General features: G+C 43.0%; 1 non-coding gene across 1 annotated transcript; it reads left to right on the top strand.

Moving 5' to 3' along the window:
* Window positions 1–627: 627 nt before the first annotated feature.
* On the top strand, window positions 628–698 carry TRNAG-CCC. Its single transcript has one exon. It is a non-coding gene; the product is annotated as a tRNA-Gly (tRNA).
* Window positions 699–10,551: the final 9,853 nt, after the last annotated feature.

The following is a 10,551-nucleotide window of genomic DNA, read 5'->3' as shown; positions in this document are numbered from 1 at the left end:
TTTTTCTTTTGTCTTTTTATAATTATTCTTACATTAAAATTTTTTTGGACCTTTATCTTCACACACTTTGATTTCTTCTTGTTCTGACCATGTAGCTGGCTAATACTGAAGAATTCATTGATGGCCAATTTACAGGAAACCTGGGGGGAGATTCTGATAAGGTAAAACTATAAATAAAGCACAAGCATAGTTGTCAATTTGGCATCCATCAAATTTGAATCATGTTTTTCTTTTCCAACACATATCTAAGGGCTGTGCCAGAGGATGAATAAATAGAAGATGCTGATTGAGGATTGTTATCTACAAAGCCTTGTGTTTTTTTACGTACTTTGCATGCATTTTGACGTTGAATTAGATTTATTAGATTGTATGTATTTAACTCATCCAATGTTGCACCAAGAATTCTACTTTTCCTCTTTAGAACTTGTTTACTTCACCAAGATTATCGGGAAAACAAAAAAAATATTGACCGAGTCTTTTTATTTTGTCATTTCTAAGACGTAATGTTATGTAGGGCTCATTTTTGCCATTTGAAATGTTTTGATGTTAAGAACAGTCTTTGTATATTGGATATAGTCTTTAAATTTAATTATCTATTATAAATAATAACGCAACATACTTTAACAGGCGCATCTGGTGTAGTGGTATCATAGTACCCTCCCACGGTACTGACCGGGGTTCGATTCCCTGGATGCGCATTTCGAGATTTTATAATTGTTTTTTTTTTTCAAATTGGCCTAATTGAATTTCTCTGGTTAAATTGGATTTGTGACATAAGTTAACTTAATATTTGGAAAAACATTTACGTTTTGTTAAAAATGTTTTTTACAAAGCCTTACTAGACCATTTGTTCTAAACTAAGAATTATTAGCTTACTTTTCTATCAACAATTATATATTTTATAATTGTTTTTTTTCAAATTGGCCATATTTAATTTCTCTGGTTAAATTGGATTTGTTTCATAAGCTAACTTTACAATTGTTTTTTTTTTAAAAAAAAAATTGGCGTAATTTAATTTATCTGGTTAAATTGGATTTGTGTCATAAGTTAACTTAATATTCGGAAAAACATTTATGTTTTGTTAAAAATGTTTTTTACAAAGCCTTACTAGACCATTTGTTCTAAACTAAGAATTATTAGCTTACTTTTCTATCAACAATTATATATATAAGGAACCAAAAATTACATGATATATGATGCAGAGACAGAAGTTTATATGGCACAGGTCAATGATCACGGTGTACATCAAACTCAAAGTGATCAACATTAGGGTTCGAGGCTAATCTGTCATCTGTCGATCAGAAGGATACCACTCGGCCAGTGGAAAATCAGTCCGAGCGGACCACCCTTCCAGTCGGATACAGCTCCAACATCAATTAGGCGAAGTAATAAAAAAGAAGACTAAAGGTCTTGAGGAAGAGAAAGCAAAGGAGGATACTCCATCCGTCATTAAGTATACAGAAGCCAAGACAAAAATGTCTTCTGAAGATAATTAATATCATTAAAAAAGAGGAAGATGGAAGGTCACCAAAAAAAAGTATAAAAAGGGTATGCCAAGTATGAAGAAAAGAAAGAAAAAGATCTTTATCCTTAGTACTCTCCTATTTCCTCTCCTATTTCTGACTTGAACGTCGAAAGACCAACATCAGGGACCCCTTCCCTGATTTTGGTTTTGTTTTGCAGAGAAGGAGGTCTTCGTCCCGTCAGCGGAACTGCCATATCCCCGTCTTTCCAGCTTCTCGCCTTCGGATAGGATCATTTTGACATTGTCTGTGGGAACATATCTTGCATCCAAGCAAGAAGATGGAAGATGTTGGACGACTCATAACAGTGACGCTGACATGAGAGGACCTCGACGCATTAATACTGGCTCAAGTGACGAAGATATTGGAACAACATCAACAACAAGCGCTGGTCGAACGGCAAGTACAGGAGCCTGCAGCTTCTGCGGAAGGTCGCCGGGTTGAGCGAGAGGACCGAACGGAACATATTTCCATTTGGGACCCGAATGGAAAGAGGCCGATCGGCACCTATGGGGAAGAACCTCATGCCCCCCCCCCCCTACGTCGAGTGTCGTTCTGGACCCCAGCAGAAGAGAGGGGCTGAGCTGACAGAGATCGAGGATCATCCTAAAATGAGGTACCTGATCGAAACACAAGAAAGAGAAAACCCAAGGAGGATGACTTGCCCTAACAGGTCAACCGACAGTTCTCAGAGGGGATTCTAAATGACCCTTTGCCAAAGCACTACACCCCATTTACGATTGGGGAATATAATGGGATGATCAACCCTGATAACCACCTGGCCAAGTTTGACAACGCGGCTACGCTGCACTAATACATGGACGGGGTAAAATGTCGAGTTTTCCTTACCACGTTATCTGGATCGGCACAACGCTAGTTCAAACGTTTGTCGAGCAGCTCAATCCACAGCTTCAAAGACTTCAGAGCGGCTTTCCTACATCACTTTGTTAGCAGTCGCCGCCACCAAAAGACGAGCGTGAATTTATTATCATTGTAGTAAGGTTGCGAGAGGCCTTAAGGGCATATATCCAATGCTTCAATCAAGTGGTGATGGACATCCTGACGGTCTCCTCGGATGTCTTGGTAAATGCTTTCACTCAGGGGCTTATTGACAATTCTTTCGGTCATTCATTCGGAAGCCTCCAAAGGACTTTAGCCTTTTACAAAAAAGCGCCAATGAATACATCAATGTAGAAGAATCCTAAGCGGCCAGGAAAAAGGAGGCATTCGCCGAACCAGCAGCGACGTCCAAGCGGTGTCAACCGAGCAGCCATCAACCTCCTAAAGGGCCTCGATCAAGGGGAATTCAACTACAACATGAGCATATGACGCATGTTGTGCAGCACGTTAGGGCAGGATGCCCAAAAGCCTCCAGGGGCAAAACGACGTCAACCGAGCAGTCATCAGCCTCCTAAAGGGCCTCGATCCGGGGGAATTCAACTACAACACAAGCCTAGGACGCATGTTGTGTAGCACGTTGGGGCAGGATGCCCAAAAGCCTCCAGGAGCAAACTATGGGCGTCGATGTTTTGCTCCTTCCATTAGTCGACAACTCATAATACACGGGACTGCTTCTTGACTAGCAGGTCGGCTCTAAGAAGGCAGTATCGTCAATCGTCGTCGCTTGATCAAAGATATAGGTGCCGATTAGATGAGCGAAGGGAGGATGAAAAGATAGCGGTCGAACCACACCACCAACAATCTCAACAACGGAACAGTCCAAGTCTTGTTTGGGAGCAGGCCGAACGGAGATGACACTCAGCTCGAGAGGAAGAAAATATGAGCAACGCCGCCCGGGGTGAAATAGGAATGATCGTTGGAAGGCTGACTGGCGGTGATTCCAATCGAGCGAGAAAGTTTCACGCGCGACAGCTTGAAATTCACGCAGTTGGCTGTAGCAAAGAGAAGGCCGAGGCACCTGAAATCAGCTTTGGCCGGAAGGATTTGGAGGGGGTAGAGATCTCCCATGACAACACCCTGATTATCTGAGTGGTAATAGCTAATTATGTTATTCATCGTACCTTTGTTGACAAAGGAAGCTCAGTGAACATCATCTTCAAAAAGGCATTCGACCAATTGTAAATCGACCGAGGCGATTTACTGCCCATGATGACTCCGCTCTACGGGTTCACCAGCAACAAAGTATTGTCGATCGACCAACTGCGTCTGGCTGTCTCGCTCGAGGAAGAGCCGCTGAAAAAGGACATGGACGACCAATTTCATCGTGGTGGATGCGCTGTCAAACTACAATGTCATTTTGGACGACAACGTTGAATGAGTTCCGAGCGGTGGTATCCACTTTCTGCCAGAAGATCAAGTTCCCGGTGGGGGACAAGGTGGGCAAGGTCAGAGGCGATCAATTGGTCGCTCGACGTTGTTACGTCGAGATGGTCAGAACGGAAGCACGAACTACTCGAAAGACACCGTGCTTGGAGGTGAGCGCTATTATGGAGAAGCTGTTGGAGCAATCTGGGTATCCTAGATTTTGATATTTAGACAAAGGTTTAAGTTAGGTTTATTGTTATATTTGATATGCATTGTGAATGTGCAGGATACAGGTACAATAAGGAAAGTCCAAGGGTGATCTTGGCAAAGAAGGAAAGTCCAAGCATGAGTCTTGGCGGTGTAAGTCCAAGCATATAGTCTTGGCAACATAAGTCCAAGTGTGACTTAGCAATGGATGAAGTCCCGAAGGCACGACCTCTTGGTAAAGGAAGACCCAACAACAATGACAAGGCCGATGGAATCTCCAGAAGGCAAGACGTGAAGGATGGGGAGGCATCCGATAGACGCAAGGCTGGTGGAGGAGGCTAGAAGGCTAGGTCTAGGTTGGTCGGGCAAGGACGAGTGCTGAGTAAATATACTCGGGGGTTAACTCCTAAGATTAGGGTTTTACTATAGCGTTACTATAGCAGTACTTTAACAGTACTGTAGCAGTTGACTGGTGTTTTCATCAGTCGACTGGTGCAGTCAATCGGGCAGTTGACTGAGAGCAAACAGAATACTTCTGTTCGTTCGGTTAGTGTAAGCAGTCGACTAATGAAAGTATCAGTCGACTGATATCGAGCCGTTGGATTGTAACGGTCGAATCTCCACAGAGGGCAATCGACTGGTAGACGGGGTTTTCTAACTCGTGGCTTATATAACCAAGCATTGGAAGCTTGGATAAGGTTGACAAAAATAAAGGTGATTAACCTCTATTAGAGTCTCCAAGGTATTTTTGAGTGATCAAGAGCTTGTGCGAGTTTGTGGTGAGGTTTCTCCACTCACAAGGAGTTACTCGAGCTAGCCAGAGGTTTTTCGGGGAGTCATCCATCGACGGATCGGGATCATCCACCTTACGGACAACTATGGAGTAGGACTAAGTGATCTCCGAATCACGTTACATAAACGTGTTAGAGGTTTGATTGCCTTGGTTATTGCCTCTAGATTTAGCTTTCTGTTTGTTAGATTTGTTTTGTATTTCCGTTGTGTACTAACAAGCGTAGGAAGCGACGATTTGGGTGAGACGCTATTCACCCCCCCTCTCTAGTGGACATCAAGGTCCCAACAAGTGGTATCATAGTGAGGTTAGCTCTTGTTGGACTAATCGCCAAAAGAGCGGCTAAAGGAAGAAGATGGAGTCGGAGAGACCTCTCGGATGGTGCATCCGAATCCCACCTCCATACGAGCGCGAGGACTTCGACTATTGGAGGAAGCACATGGAGATGTGGTTCCAAATGAATTGGAACCAATAGATTTGCGTTGGAGGAACCGTTTAAAGCTCCAACTGATAAAAAGGGAAAGCGTCTCCGACCTCAATATTGGACTGAGGAGCAAAGGGAGCAATCGGAGACGGACAAGAAGGTGACTAGAATTTTAATTAATTTATTACCTCCTAATGCGGTATTGAATGTAGGTGAATACGAGAATGCAAGTGACCTTTGGAAAAAGGTAATTGCGCTTCATGAGAGTCCTACACAAATTCAAGAAGAAGAGAAGCCCAAGGAGAAAGGCTCATTGGTCCAAAAAGAAAAGGACCAATCGGATGTTGACACAGGTTCAACATCCGAGGAGGAGAAGGAAGATGAGGAGGTATCATCCACATCTTCAAGGGAGGAAGAAGTGGAATTATCCACACCTTCAAGTGAAGAAGAAGAAGAGAAATCCAAGGAAGAGGAGATCTTGGAAGCTTAACCCTCCACCTCAACTACCAAGAAGAGCACAAAGGATCACATCAAATGCTTTGAGTGTGGTAAGATGAGGCACTATAAGAGTAGGTGTCCTTCGCTCAAAAAGGTAAAGGAGGTAATCCCTAAACCCAATAAAGTTGCTTTAGGAACTAACGTGGGTTGTAGGGATGGAGTCAAGAAGAAGAAGCACATTAGGTATTTCACATGTGGTGAGTGGGGACACTATCACACGAAGTGCCCAAGGAGAGGAGAGCTCAAGAAATTGGCGCACTTGAAAAAATGGGAAAAAGAAGAGAAGCTCAAGTCAAGTCGGAGCTTCAAAGGTAAAAAGAAAGGTAATCCCTATTTTGAAGTTTAATCTAAGTTCAAATTCCTTTATGCTTATTAGGAATATTGAAAATTATGTACCCATGCATAATTATGGATTTAGGGATAATGATAGGAATAGAGAGGTCAAGTGTTAAGGTAGCACATGACATTAGTAAAGGAGGTGTGACTAAGGACAAGGAAGAGTCATTCAAGGCCAATAAAAAGGAATATGCTAGGGTGGCATATAATTATGGCAAGGATGAGGTGTTCAAGGTGAATGACAAGAAGAAACTAACCAAAGACAAGGTGTCTAAGATTAAGAAGGTGAGTTTTATAGGCCAAGTGTCGCCTATGGTACACCATGTGGGTGTAGCCATAGTGGATGAGTCACCAAGGGAGGTGACTAAGGTTAAGATTTCTAAGGTTAGGAAGAACCTTTGGGACCCATGGTAGATGGGTTATCAAATGTGCCAAATGGTTAGGAGACGGGTTTAAGTCTCTAACATAGTGGGTTAGCACAATTAGGATGTGTTTCATGCATGGAAATATGAATTGGGTTCATATTGCATGAAAATTAGTTTTTGATGTATAGATGTCATATAAACTAATGCTAGGGATGCATTATGGTTTAGTATGGGCAGATATATCAAGAGGAAGCCAAAACTAGGACTTTAGGTCAAGATTCAATTGAACTATTTAGCTAGTTTTGAATTTTGTGTCAATTTTGGGTTCTGCCATAAATATATTTATATATATATTTTTTCCAAGTAGACATGGATAAAATAGACTTCTCCACAAAATTTGAGATTTTTTTGGAGGTCTGTGGAATTTCTAGTGCATTTCTGAAGTTGAGTCAAAAAAGTTAATTTTTACTGAAATAGCATACAAGACGACTAGTACAGTTACCAGTCGACTGGTAACAGTATTTTTTAGCACAGAAGATCTCTGTGAGCTCATTTTGATGAGGGCAGTTGACTGGGGTTTATACCAGTCGACTAGTAACACTGTTCATGAACACATAATGTCTCTGTAAGCTCATTTGACAATGGCAGTCGACTGGAACTTATAACAGTCGACTGATACGGTCTGAAAATGTTTTTCAGCATTAGAAAATGACCAAAAGAGTGGTGAACATGTATGTAATCTTATGAGGGATTAATACATGATGTTTATGATCATTAGAGGTCAAAGAGTCCAATAATTGGGATATTGTTAGAACTCTTTTTGATGCATAGCAAAGGGGGAGAAATTTAGGTTTAAGTGGGAAACCTACATACCTTTGCAAGAAATCCTAGCTCAATGGGGAGCTTAGATGAAGGAAGAGCGATTGCTCATTTATTAGCAAAGGGGGAGAAGTCTACCTTTGCAAGAAATCCTAGCTCAAGGGGGAGCTTAGGTGAAGGGGCAGCCTAGGATTAGGTTCCATGATTTATGCATGTGTAGATTACATGTTTATTTGTATTATTATTGCTATACTGTTTCCCTAACTTAAACAGGTTGCCAAACATAAAAAAAGAGGAGATTATTGGAGCAATCTGGGTACCCTAGGTTTTGATGTTTGGGCAAAGGTTTAAGTTAGGTTTATTGTTGTATTTGATATGCATTGTGAGTACGCAGGATACAGGTACAACAAGGAAAGTCTAAGGGTGATCTTGGCAAAGAAGGAAAGTCCAAGGATGAGTCTTGGCGGTGTAAGTCCAAGCATATAGTCTTGACAACGTAAGTCCAAGTGTGACTTGACAATGGATAAAGTCCCGGAGGCGCGACCTCTTGGCAAAGGAAGACCTGACAATAATGACAAGGCCGATGGAAGCTCCAGAAGGCAAGACGTGAAGGATGGGGAGGCATCCGATGGATGCAAGGCTGATGGAGGAGGCTAGAAGGCTAGATCTAGGTTGGTCGGGCGAGGACGAGTGCTGAGTGAATGTACTCGGGGGTTAAATCCTAGAATTAGTATTTTACTGTAGCGTTACTGCAGCATTACTATAGCAGTACTGTAGTAGTCGACTGGTGTTTTCATCAGTCGACTGGTGCGGTCGACCGGGAAGTCAACTGGGAGTGAACAAAATGCTTCTGTTCGTTCGGTTAGTGTGGAGCAGTCGACTGATGAAAGTATCAGTCGGCTGGTATCGAGCCTTTGGGTTGTAACGGTCGAATCTACACAGAGGGAAATCGACTGATGGTTTTGGCAGTCGACTGGTAGGTAGGATTTTCCAACTTGTGGCCTATATAACCAAGCATTAGAAACTTGAATAAGGTTGACGAAAATAGAGTTGGTTAACTCCTATTAGAGTCTCTAAGGTCTTCTTGAGTGATCAAGAGCTTGTGCGAGTTTGTGGCGAGGTTTCTACACCCACAAGAAGCTACTCGAGCTAGCTAGAGGTTTTCCGGGGAGTCATCCACCGACAGATCGGGATCGTCCACCTTATGGACAGCCGTGGAGTAGGAGTAAGTGATCTCTGAACCACATTACATAAACGTATTAGAGGTTTGATTTCCTTGGTTATTGCCTCTAGGTTTAACTTTCTATTTGTTAAATTTGTTTTGTATTTTCGCTGTGCACTAACAAGCGTAGGAAGCGACGATTTAGGTGAGACGCTATTCACCCCCCTCTAACGGATATCAAGGTTCCAACAGAAGCCTCCTGCTATGGTCTACGATGAAAATGAGGAGGTCCAGATCCATCCAAATCGATCGGAGGTGACGACTTTTATTATCGTCGATCAGGAAAGCGAGAAGAAAACAAAGTTGGTCGCCTGACTTAGACGAAATTATGATGTGTTCCCCTAGTCGACGCACGAATTATCTTGCATTTCTCCAAACATGGCTCAGCAAGAGCTATATGTCTGATCGAACTCCTGGCCGGTCAAACATAAAAAGAGAGACTTCAGCCCAGAGCAGAATTTGATCATCCGAGCGGAGATAGAGAAATTACTAGAGGCAGACCATATACGGGAAGTCCAATTCCCAAGTTGGCTCGCTAACGTGGTGCTGGTCTCCAAGCCAGGCAATAAATGGTGGGTCTGCATCAACTTCCGTGACTTAAATAAAGCATGCCCGAAGGACTTCTATATATTGTCTCGGATAGACCAAATGGTGGACTCCACAGTGAGCTGCGAATTAATATACATGCTCGACGCATACCAAGGCTACTACCAAGTGCCGCTCGCTCGAGAGGATCAAGAGAAAGTCAGTTTCATCACGGCCAACAGAACATATTGCTATAACATCATGCCATTCGGACTGAAGAATGTCAGGGCAACCTACCAAAGGCTGATGAATAAAGTGTTCCATAGGCAGATCGGCCGAAGCATGGAGGTCTATATCGATGACATACTAATATAATCCCTCCGAGCGGCCGACCTTTGTCTATACATCGAGGAGACGTGTCAAACTTTATGAGCCTATGGAATGAAGCTAAACCCCGACAAGTCCTTGTTCGGCGCGAGGAGCGATCATTTTTTCAGGTATATTGTGACTGAGTGGGGGATCGAGGCAAATCTAAGCAAGGTGAAGCCTTGCAAGATATGCCCCCACCTCATAATTTGAAGGAGACCCAATGACTAACCAAACGGATCACCGCTCTTTCAAGGTTCATCTCAAAGACATCCGATCGGAGTCTGCCATTCTTCAAAGTAATGCGTCGGGATACAAGATTCCAATGGGACGCAGAGTGTGACCGGGCTTTGGAAGAACTCAAAGAGTATTTTAACTCCTTACCTGTGCTAGCTAAGTCGAGCACCGGAGAGCCTCTCTGGATCTATCTATCATCCACTAAGCATGTGGTCGGATCAACATTAGTCAAGCAGAATGACCATGAACAGCAGCCTGTGTATTTTTTAAGCCATATATTGAAAGATGTTGAATCTCACTACACTAGTCTGGAAAAGTTAGCTTACACTCTGGTGCTTGTCGCTCAGAGACTCCGCCCTTGCTTTCTTGCTCATCCGATCATCATTAGGACCAACAGTACTCTGGGAAAAGTCCTCCTCAATCTAGAGACATCCGGACAGCTATTCAAATGGACAACTGAATTAAGCGAGTTCGATATTCAATATCAACCCTGAATGACTATCAAAGCACAAACCTTGGTTGATTTCGTCATAGAAGTCCAGAACACAGAGCTAGAAGCAACCTGGAGAGTATATGTGGATGGTTCTTCCACTCGGCAAGGGAGCGAGATCGGTATACTGCTGATCTCACCAAGGGAAGATCAAATACAACTCTCCATTCGTCTGGAATACCGGGCCACTAATAATGAAGCCGAGTATGAAGCGTTAATCGCCAATTTACAGGCAGCGTAGTACGTCGGGGCCACGAAAGTCCTCATTCACTCGAATTCTCAGCTAGCCACTCAGCAGTTGTCAGAGACATTAGAAATAAATAGCTCCTGACTCCAGTTCTACACAGAAGCCTTCGAAAAACTAAGGGCAAGTTTTCAAGAAGTCACTATACAAAAGATCCCCCAATCAGGCAATCACTCGGCAGACAACTTAGCCAAATTGGCTAGTTTGTTAAAGTCGATCGTGATTGAAGGCCTGATCAAG

Source organism: Zingiber officinale, chromosome 6B (assembly GCF_018446385.1).
Source record: "Zingiber officinale cultivar Zhangliang chromosome 6B, Zo_v1.1, whole genome shotgun sequence".
NCBI lineage: Eukaryota > Viridiplantae > Streptophyta > Magnoliopsida > Zingiberales > Zingiberaceae > Zingiber > Zingiber officinale.
The sequence above is the reverse complement of the archived record's forward strand: the minus strand, read 5'-3'. Positions and strand labels throughout refer to the sequence as shown.